General features: G+C 42.4%; 1 protein-coding gene across 1 annotated transcript in view; it reads right to left on the reverse strand.

Moving 5' to 3' along the window:
- Window positions 1-12073, reverse strand: part of CRIM1 (cysteine rich transmembrane BMP regulator 1) — a 772316-nt gene that overhangs the window by 380228 nt on the left and 380015 nt on the right. The window lies entirely within an intron of this gene.

A 12073-nucleotide genomic window follows, 5' to 3' on the forward strand; every position in this document is an offset into this window, starting at 1 on the left:
ACATGTTCTCTTATGTACGGCATACACCTGCCAAATGCACTGCGCTCTCGTCTGTGCTATTTCTCTGTTCAGCTTTCTCAGGGGTAATTATACCTATTAATTTGTGAACAGAAAGAGAAAACATATGAAGCAGGTAACCAAACAACAATTCTCTTTTTTTTTTGGGGGCAGAAAGTTTTCAATTTGAGAGCAATACTTAACATTTGGTGTTTTCGAGAAAATAATGTATAATGCTCAGTTATCTGAGACATAACACAAGGTAAGAGGTAAATACCATCATCAATATTACTGTAGAAAGGTATACAATATATATCATATGCATATATATTCTTCATGTATACACATGAACTAAACCACTATAATAGTACGTAACAACATCCATTACAATATACAGTACAAGCAAGGTAGGACCATACACCATATGCACCTTCAAACTTTCACAACACTTTAGCACAAACAGTCCAAAGGTTCTCCGCAGATATCTCTCTATATTACTGGAACGATGACATACTGACACGTTATCACAGCAGCCAATCACTGGCCACATCAGTCATATGGCGTCAATACTGACATAACTGATGTGACCACACAGTAAAGCATGGCATGACTGCATCAAGAGACTGATGGGAGATCATGGAACCATTGGTGTTGGAACAGTGGGGCTTATGAAAGTTGAAGCTAAGGCCAACCATACACACACTCGATAGCTGATGGGCAAATTATTGTTCAGACACGGAGTCGGACTGGCCCGCCAGAGTACCAATGGATCCTCTGGTGGGCCCAGGCTCTTAAACCATAGTGGGACCCAAAGGTTCAGAAGAAAAAAATAAAACATTTTGAGCTCCCTTTGGAGCCAAATACTTGTCACTAGGGTGTATTTCTTTGAATCAATTTTATGAGGTTTGGGCCCCAAGAACAATTTCCACTGATAAGCCTAAAGAACTACAGTCCGACCGTGTTCCACCAGCAGCTATCTCTCCCAACCCCCTTACATACATGCCCTCTCAGCCGAGCTTGCATATGTCCTGAACAGGGAGAAGGTAGAAGACTGCTCTAATGGTGGCTTATTTCACACAGATTCAGCCTACACCTATCTGTTCTAAGAAAGCCATACACATGCCTGAATGGGAGAAGATGAATAATCTGCTTCACCTACTATGAACTAAAGGATCGGGTATGTTGAAATCTGACTGCCTGACCCTTCTTTTCCCTGATATCTGGGGAGTGATGGGAGGCCCCCAAATCACATTAGGTGGTTGGCTGGTCCTGCTTATATTAATGAGTTCAGCCAACATTAAGCCAATATATATGACCAGCTTTATTTCACTTTTTATCAGAAGATCCAATGGATTCCATGTAGAATAGTTGAATGATAAAGTAGAAGAAATGATAGACATGCCCGCTGGAATGGGTGCACTACAATACCAAGAAACATTATCAAAATTAGGGTTATTTAGTTAAGAAAAAAATACGACTCAGGGGAGATCTAATAACTATGTAAAATATATATCAGAGATCTCTCCCATCATCCATTTATCCCCAGGACTGTGACGAGGGGACAGCCTCTGCATCTGGAGGAAAGAAGGTTTGTACACAAACATAGAAGAGGATTCTTTACGGTAAGAGCAGTGAGACTATGGAACTCTCTGCCTGAGGAGGTGGTGATGGTGAGTACAATAAAGGAATTCAAGAGGGGCCTGGATGTATTTATGGAGTGTAATAATATTACAGGTTATAGCTGCTAGAGAGGGGTCATTGATCCAGGGAGTCATTCTGATTGCCTGATTGGGAGTTGGGAAGGACTTTTTCCCCATAAGTGAGAAAATTGGCTTCTACTTCACAGGGGATTTTGCCTTCCTCTGGATCAATTTGAAGGATAACAGGCTGAACTTGATGGACAGATGTATTTTTTCAGCCTTATAAACTCTGATATAATATTAAAGTGGGTGGCATGATAATAGTGCTTGTTACCTGGTTCTTCCATGGATGAATCACTGGTAATTTCTGTAAACAGAAAACCAATACTAAACCGATCATGGCTGTTTTATGCCCATTTGTAATGAACTATGGGCTCACTGTTCTCTCTTACGTCACTTCTGTCCTGTACGGATACTAGTGTTGAGGCTAAGTTCATGAAAAGCCATCCACAAGAATAAATATTCATCAACCACATGTAGTATTTATGAAACAACGGATACAAGAGAAAAGCAAAGTTCAGCAGGGTGTACAAAGTGTATGGTAAACTTTACAGATATCCCCGCTCTGCTGTTTAATGTCGGTGAACAAAACATTGCTGTGATTCTGAAACCAAGCCCTTAGGCACAATGCAAGGCTTCAACACAAATCCTTTAACATACATCGTTTGTGGTGTTTAACATTTCTGGAAATGAAACGTGGAAACAGCCGGAGACGTCCACGATCCAGGGAAAAAAACAGGCTGAGAATGGACACATCAACGCAAGCCACATCCGCGCCAGTGTTAGCAGAATACTAACTAGATTGATTCTATTTTATTATAGTGCTCCTAGCTTCCCTCGCTCTAGATCATCTATTTATTTTCCCCTACAGTGTAAGCTGCTCGTGCTAAGTTCCTTCATTATAAAAACTCTATAAAACAAAGTTACATAGAAAATCTGAAGGAATTTATATAAAATCGTTACCTAACATCTCTATTAGGGAAAAAAAAATCATACTTCTAATTATTTACACTAAAAAAATTGAAAAGAAAAAACTTATCTTGACCTCACAAAGAAGTCAAGCTGTACCAGTGATGCTTATGAGACTTCTCGATTATTAACTACAAAGCACTGCTGTATCTTGCAATGGTCGCACCATTGTACAGTAGCTTTCTAAGCTAAGGGTCAGACTTGTGTCATGCATTAACCGTGTCTGAAAGCCAGTGTGAAATACTGTGCGCTGTGGAGTTTTTACATTGCCGATTCACTGATAGGACAGTACAACTATAGGACAGTACATTTTCATTAAACTATTTCATTTCTTTGCAAGGCATTCATATAGGAAAATGCTTTGGAAAGAACCATATAGAGGCTTACTGTCATATTATAATATACAGGGAGAAATTATATGGATAATATACAATGTCAAGCTATTATATAACCAAGAGTCCTGCTTCCCACTAAACCCTAACTGCCCGTTTTTCTGGGTGTAAGCACTTAATGGCTATGGACAACTTTGTTATTTAAAATTATCTATACAAGGATATCTTAAAGGGGGTTATCGAATATCATAACCCCCTCCCAATGTACCAGGTCCCTCACCGGGAATATACTTACCCCGCTCCTGGTCCCCGCACCGCCGCTGCTGCTACTCCCTGTACACGGATGAAAAAAGCCAATTTGTCACGGACGTACCGAGACATAAGACAGTGAGTGGCAGGAGATCTGTGAGACTGGCAACACGTGGTTTGATCTGACAGGTTTTCCTTGTGGCTCAATAGGCGTCTGTGTTGTTTCTGGTAATGGCCACACCCCTTGCCTCCAGGTGTTGCTAATGTGGTCATTTAACCTTCCTTATTTATAGTTGCTTCTCCCACAATGCTGTGCGGTCTATAGCTTCTGTTGGACCTGTGGATAGTTGGTGGTTGGATCTCGGGGGAATTCTTGGTGCTTCCATAGCCCCTTTGAAATAAAATCTTTCCTTTCCCTTTTGTATTTTGTTTGGGTTCTGTGTGTTGCATTTCCCTATTGTTTGTATTAGGCCTGAGTGAGACTCCTGTTCGTCCTTCCTTTTGGAGGAACAGGTAGTCTCGTCCCTGCCATTAGTCCAGGGTCCTATATGGCCTGATAGGACTCTAGATATTTCTGCGTATGAACACACCTACCTCTGGGGTCTGTTCATACTGGTAGTCAGTCAGGAATTTGGTTAGGATTTTACTAGAAGGTGTTCATCTTCCTTCCCTAGTTCTGAGGCCTGATTCCCTGTCCCCCCCTTCCCTCTTATGCTCTGTGTGGTGTCCCCCCCCCCCCAGACCGTAGTGTGACACAATGGCAGGCTGGGACGGGGACAAGCCTACCTAGCATCGCGGGTAATGCTAGGGAGTCTCGACCCCATCTGCCATTGGCTGCTCCCCCACCCCCCACCCCCTACCTTTAACTTTCAGTCTGTTGTACAATTTGTTCCTATTGTAGTCCCAGACCTTTTCCATGTGGATGTGCTCCTCCCAGTAATAACTACTGGATGTGAGGTATCTTTGTCCAGGATGATGCTGCTGCTATCACTAGCTCTCATATATCAGCAAGGCTTCCATTTTGATTTCCTTTTACAGCTCAAAATTCAGACATGCATGTAGATGTGTATGATCACCTCGGCCTGCAGCATTTCCGGTCTGTGCTCTGCTTGCACACAGCCTATGTGATCCTCCCCATGCAAACCAGGGCTGTGGAGTCAGTAGATAAATGGTCCGACTCCGACTCCTCAGTTTTTGGTACTTCCGACTCAGACTCCCCGACTCCTCTGTATTTAATATGCAAATGTATTTTATACATTCCTTGAAGGAAAGAAAGGCAACATATATGTCATTACCACAGAACAACGGGCTAGGAAGCCGCTCCTGCCTTCTCCTTTGTGTGCTGATCTGCTGATCTTCTCTTAGGGGGCATTCACACGTCTATATCCGTTTCATGGTTGGCAAATCGCAAATCCACAAATAGAGATGCAGTCTGTATGCATTCCACATATTTGCGTGGGCACCACCGAAAATAAAATAAATGTATTCTTAATATGTTATGGGTAAGGTTTCCCGAACAAAAAAATAAATAAACCTATCTACATCTAGGAAAAAAAACATAGCTTAAAATAAAGACTTCCACTGGTACTGTTAGGGTACTTTCACACTTGCGTTAAAGTTTTCCAGTATTGAGTTCCGTCACAGCTTCAGTTTTATCCTAATGCATTCTGAATGAAAAAGCATTCTGTTCAGTATGCACCAGGATGTCTTCAGTTCAGTCACTCTTACGGTATTTGGCCGGAGAAAATACTGCCGCATGCTGCGGTATTTTCTCCGGCTAAAATTCGGGAACACTTGCCGGAATGCCGGCAAGTGAAATGTATTAATGCCGGATCCTGTACTAAGTGTTCTGGAAAATCGGATCCAGTGTCCCGGTCTGCGCATGCGTAGACCTTTAAAAATGTGAAAAAATAAATACCGGATCCGTTTTTCCGGATGACACCAGAGAGACGGATCTGGTGTTTCAATGAGATTGTCAGCCGGATCCACATCCGGACACAAATGCTATCCGTTTGCATACGGATATCCGGATCCGGCAGGCAGTTGCCGCAACGGAACTACCTGCCGGAATCCAACAACATAAGTGTGAAAGTACCCTTAGCTAGTATGGATAGTTACAGTGCCTATAAGATAAAATGTAGTGCTGAACAAGTACATAAGAAAGATGATCATGTTTATTACTATTTCTTCAAGCGCATCATAAAAATTATTTTATGTCAGTAAAAAAGCTAAAATAAAAAAAAGAATAGACAGTGAGAATAGAACAGTGGACTACACTATTCTGCATATCAGAAGTAAACACTGTCTAAACAAACTAAACCACAGTGTGAACAGAGCCTATTGAACAGATAATGGACTACTTCATGAAAACTGATTACAACCTAGATAAAGTATGAAATAGAAAAGCAGAGTCCATACATACATAAACTCAGGTCAGCTGCTTTAGAAAACATAAGAGGACAATGAAACAAAAATGTAATAAACGAACGCATGAAGGTAAGCAGTCCTGAATATAATGAGAATATATACAATAGCTGAATGACAGAAAGCCGCTGCTGCATGAGTTAATAAAGGCACACGTCTTCAATTAATTCTTCCTTTCAGCAGTAGGCCTGAGCCCGGATTTCGCTTCCATTTAAACCACTAATCCCGCAAACGTCCCTGACCCCATGCTATAGACTGCTAACCACAAAGCATGTTCCTCTTTATAGCTGTAGATCTAAAGTCATTTAAGAAAGCGGAAAAAAAATCCCCTTATCTTTCTCAAAGCACCCCAGAACTGGAAACAAAGTCTTTGAAGCCCACTTGACGAAGAAAGCGGTTTTATTCACAATTAAGGGGATTACAAGGAGCTATAATTGCCGAATTCTTTGCTTCATCAATTACTGGAAGGAAAATTGCCCACGACAAGATAAATAAAGTCAGTATCACTTCCTACTAGTGCCGCCTGTACTGTCTTACTAGTAATATATACCTGTCCAGTCATGAATGTTATTTGGATAAATGAACCGCAAAATGCATCCGGTTAGTATATAAACATTTCACGCGCAGCTGGTTATTTGTGCATTAGGTCCTGTATGTTTTAATGGATGATCATGATCAACAGCTGCCACTGAAGAACCGCAAATTCTACGTTGCTAGTTATTACGGTTTACGTCAATTGCCATGGGGAGACACTTAAGTGCCTGAATTAATGGTGATGTGAATAGCAGCAAAATAAAACCTATATTTATTTTCCAGATACCAGGAGACAGAGGTGATACACAATACACGCGCGGAGATGTATTAATGTGGTATAAGCTGTCAAGCACTGATGTGAGACAAAGAAAAAACGGATAATGGATTCGCGTTTCATAAAAAACACTAGAATATATCACTTCTAACATCCATTTAGGAAGCTAATTATTTACGGAACAAGAGTAGGGCATGCAACTTGCCTTTAATAAAGGGGGATATCCATCTCTTTATAGTGGACTTGTGAAAGCACAGACAATAAGTGTGGCGGTACTCTCCTATCGCTAATGCAATAAGAGAGATAGCGGTGGAGGACCTTGATCTAGATAAGATGCCATATCGCATAAGGTAAAAGCAGTGTTATGGGCCTATTAAGCTGTACAATTTTGGGCAAATTGTACAGTACAATCATTTGTCAGATAATTTGCATCTTTCATAAGGATGAAAGCTGCAGGAACCATTATTAGCAGCACTTCTTCCTGTGTAATCATTAGAAGAACGGCTGGGGCAGCAAACTCCCTCCCCTATCCACTTTGCATCAGCCTATCTATTAGGTCGATACAATCAAGTGCCAATCAACGTGTTGATCGATGATCGGCGCTCATCCTGGCAGAATATCAGGCAGTGTAATAGGGCCCTCACATTGGTTCTTGACTTGAGATGTTCTGATAAGAGTGGCAGAAGAAGACCAACTTTGAAAAAAAGAAAAACACTGCGTTACGAATCCCAACAGAGTAAGGCCTCTTTCACACGGGCGTCATATTTTTGGCCCGGATAAGAGACGGGTACGTTCTGGGAAAATGAGTGATTTTTCCGCGCGAGTGCAAAACATTGTAATGTGTTTTGCATGCGCGTGAGAAAAATCGGCATGTTTGGTACCCAAACCCGAACTTCTTCACAGAAGTTCGGGTTTGGGATTGGGGTTGTGTAGATTGTATTATTTCCCCTTATAACATGGTTATAAGGGAAAATAACAGCATTCTGAATACAAATTGCATAGTACAATAGTGCTGGAGGGGTTAAAAAATAAATAAAAATAATTTAACTCACCTTAAAGGGATTCTGTCACCAGGTTTTGGCCTATAGAGATACGGACATGCACGGCTAGATCGCCGCTAGCAATATATCTGTCCTATAGGGCTGTGTGCTTTTAATTTCTTAAAAAAAGGATTTTATAGATATGTAAATGAGTCTTGAATGTGTCCAAGGGGCTGCACGAACCTTACTTGTGCCCAGCCGTGCCCAGCCACGCCCGCCTGTGAAGGAGCCCAGCACTGCCTATGTCCTCCGAATCTCCTCCTTTCATCAACAATAGATAGCCGTAATCTCGCGATGCGCAGTGCCGGTATAGTGTTCCTTCCCTGTCCTGGCATCAGCCTCAGGGAAAGAACTGCACATTCGCGATCTCGCGCATTGAGAGATTACAGCTATCTATCGCTGATGAAAGGAGGAGATTCGGAGGACATAGGCGGTGCTGGGCTCCTTCACAGGCGGGCGTGGCTGGGCACGGCTGAGCACAAGTAAGGTTAGTGCAGCCCCTTGGACACATTCAAGACTCATTTACATATCTATAAAATCATTTTTTAAAGAAATTAAAACCACACAGCCCTATAGGACAGATATATTGCGGACATGCTAGCGGCGATCTAGCCGTGCATGTCCGTATCTCTATAGGCCAAAACCTGGTGACAGAATCCTAATCCACTTGCTCGCGCAGCCCGGCATCTCATCTCTTTTCTTCTTCTTTGCTGATTGCAGGAAAAGGACCTGTGGTGGCGTCACTCCGGTCATCACATGGTCCATCACATGATCTTTTACCAAGGTGATGGATCATGTGATGACCGGAGTGACGTCACACAGGTCCTTTTCCTGCAATCAGCAAAGAAGGAGACAGAAGAGATGCGGGCTGCGCGAGGGCAAGTGGATTAAGGCGAGTTAAATTTTTTTATTTATTTTTTTAACCCCTCCAGCACTATTGTACTATGCATTCTGTATTTAGAATGCTATTATTTTCCCTTATAACCATGTTATAAGGGAAAATAATAAAATGATCGGGTCCCCATCCCGATCGTCTCCCTAGCAACGTGCGTGAAAATCGCACCGCATCCGCACTTGCTTGCGGAGTGCTTGCGATTTTCACGCAGCCCATTCACTTCTATGGGGCCTGCGTTGCGTGAAATCGGACAATATAGAGCATGCTGTGATTTACACGCAACGCAGAAGTGATGCGTGAAAAATCAACGCTCATGTGCACAGCCCATGTGATGAACGCAGTGACGTCATCAAAGGTCTATTGCTCACAGATGAAGACAGAAGAGATGCCGGCGGCGCGAACAAGTGGATTAAGGTGAGTTCAATTTTTTTTATTTTTTTTTTTAACCCCTCCAGGACTATTGTACTATGCATTCTGTATTCAGAATGCTATTATTTTCCCTTATAACCATGTTATAAGGGGAAATAATAGAATCTACACAATCACCTAACCCAAACCTGAACTTCTGTGAAGAAGTTCGGGTCTGGGTACCACAGTCGGTTGGACCCGCGCGTTAACATTGCAAAACACATTGCACCCGCGCGATAAAAAATGAACATCGGAACGCAATCGCAGTCAAAACTGACTGCAATTGCGTTCCTACTCGCGCGGGTTTGCCGCAACGCACCGGGACGCATCCGGACACGCCCGTGTGAAAGAGGCCTTACACACACATTTTTGGTAATCTTCTGCCCCTCATCTAGGGTCTCTTGAGCCAAGAGCCAAGGTAAGGAAGAACAAATCAGAATAACAGACACAATTGTGCCATAAGTATGCAGGTCAGCTGTGACCACATGCCAAGCTGGCTGTGCAAGTGTTGTGTCTACACTTGTTGGCGCCCTCTTCATTATACATATCTGATTCTTACAATGCGTATCATGTCTATTGTACATGTGAAGTCACAGGTAGTTGGGAGGAGGGCCCCAGTATAGATTGAGGACCTCGAAAAGTGTAGAATGCTATGTTTTACAGAAACTCAAAGGTCCGGATTTATCAAACTGTGTTTGTGTTTATTCTGGAGTAAATTATGACTGGTCTGTTTTTTACTTGTAAGACATATTTCTCAATAATCTACGACAGGTCAATGTTATTTTTTGCGCCTGCTAAGTCAATTTCTGAAATCCAGTTGTTTTGTGGGCTTTCCTATGGAGCATGTTGGGTTTTGGCCTTATTTATCATTGGGACATTTAGAAAAGTGCTAAAAAAATGTTCTCAACTGCACTCGTCTTACAACCTGCTGTAGCTGTGGCAGGTGAAAATATGTCAGAATGTGACAGTGTGATAAGTGCTGTGTGCTAATCTGAGGCAAGGACCGTTACCTTTACATGTGGAGACAAACTTCAATTTGTCCCCTGTTGAAAAAGCAGGGTCTTAGTGTATACAGAAAGGTATGCATTTCGTTTTACAAGAAAATACTCACAGATATCAGGAGCCCCAGGTCTACTCTTAGAAAAATAAATCAGCAATTCTGAAATGTTTGTAAGGGCTCATGCACATGAACGTGTGCCATCCAGGCCCCTATTGCAGCCCGAAAACTGTGGGTCTGCAATACACGGGCCCCGGATGTTTTTTTGCACCGCATCAAAGATGCGAACCCATTTACTTGAATGGGTCTGCAATCCGAAAGGTGCGGTGCGGAACGGAGTCACGGAACCTTGTGGAAGCACTACAGAGTGCTTCTGTTGGGTTTCTCTCCGTGCCTCCGCACCACAAAAAATAGAACATGGTTATTTTTTTCCATTGCATACGGATCACGGATCTGCGTCTGTCTGCGGAAACCGCGCAGATGTTGCCAGTGCATTTGGGACCACGAATTGTGGGCAACGGCCGTGTGCATGAGCCCCAAGGTAGTGAAATTTCTGGACGAATGGGAATAGACATTTGTAAAACTAGAGGCAATCTGCCACCTGGGAAAAGGGAGGAGTGGTACATATGGATAATATAGAAGTTTCTACACTGTTTTTATTGAACATATTAGGGCATATTAACTAATCCTGTAGACCACGTAAATTTAGACACTGTCTAGACGTGCAAATATATCACAGTGGCTCATGATGGATGATAAATGTGTGCATGGTTAGACACTTTTGTGTAATTTTACATCATCTATTGATTGTCCTACTTTGGGACTGAATTAGGCTACTTTCACACTAGCGTTTTTCTTTTCCAGCATAGAGTTCCGTCACAGGGGCTCTATACCGGAAAAGAACTGATCAGGCATATTCCCATGCATTCTGAATGGAGAGTAATCCGTTCAGGATGCATCAGGATGTCTTCAGTTCAGTCATTTTGACTGATCAGGCAAAAGAGAAAACTGTAGCATGCTACGGTTTTATCTCCGGCGAAAAAAACTGAAGACTTGCCTGAATGCCGGATCGGGGATTTTTTCCCATAGGAATGTATTAGTGCCGGGATTCAAAATACCGGAATGCCGGATCCGTCATTCCGGTCTGCGCATGCGCAGACCTCTAAGAATGAGAAAAAAAATAAATACCTGATCTGTTTTGCCTGATGACACTGGAAAAACGGATCCGGTATTGCAATGCATTTTTCGGCCTGATCAGGCATTTTTCAGACTGATCAGGATCCTGATCAGTCTGAAAAATGCCTGATCAGTCAGAAAAAATGACATAAGTTTGCATACAGTTTGCCTGATCAGGCAGGCAGTTCAGGCAACGGAACTGCCTGCCGGAGTCAAACAACGTAAGTGTGAAAGTACCCTTATACATTAGAATTGTGGTGCAACTTAGGGTACTTTCACACTTGTGTTGTTTGATTACGGCATGCAGTTCCATTGCCTGAACTGCCTGCCTGATCAGGCAAACTGTATGCAAAAGCATGTCATTTTTTCTGACTGATCAGGCATTTTTCAGACTGCTGACGATCCTGATCAGTCTGAAAAATGCATTGCAATACCTGATCCGTTTTTCTGGTGTCATCAGGCATTTTTAAAGGTCTGCGCATGTGCAGACAGGAATACCGGATCCGTCAATACGGCGATTTGAATGCCGGATCCGGCACTAATACATTCCTATGGAAAAAAAATGCCAAATCCGGCATTCAGGCAAGTGTTCAGTTGTTTTGGCCGGAGATAAAACCGGAGCATGCTGCGGTATTATCTCCGTCCTGAAAAGTCAAAAAGACTGTACTGAAGACATCCTGATGCATCCTGAATGGATTACTCTTCATTCAGAATGCATTAGGATAAAACTGATCAGTTATTTTCCGGTATAGAGCCCCTACGACGGAACTCTATGCAGGAAAAGAAAATCGATAGTGTGAGAATACCCTTAGGTGCACAATCTTGCTTCATAGGCCATACCCATTAAGTAACCTTGGTGGGCTAGGTGCAGTGGATTTTTCTAAAACTAGTTCCTTCAAATTGCACTAAATATTCACAAAATTTTGGTACAATTTGTGACAACATCTAAGTGCACACACATTAGTAAATGTGGGCCACTGTAGAAACTGTGAAACCTGCAGGTATACATGGCATAAAAGATGACCTTTTTGAACAGATTAAAAACTAATTATGAGGGCTAATAAAAAAAAAACATTCT

Source organism: Bufo bufo, chromosome 4, assembly GCF_905171765.1.
Source record: "Bufo bufo chromosome 4, aBufBuf1.1, whole genome shotgun sequence".
Taxonomy (NCBI): Eukaryota; Metazoa; Chordata; class Amphibia; order Anura; family Bufonidae; genus Bufo; species Bufo bufo.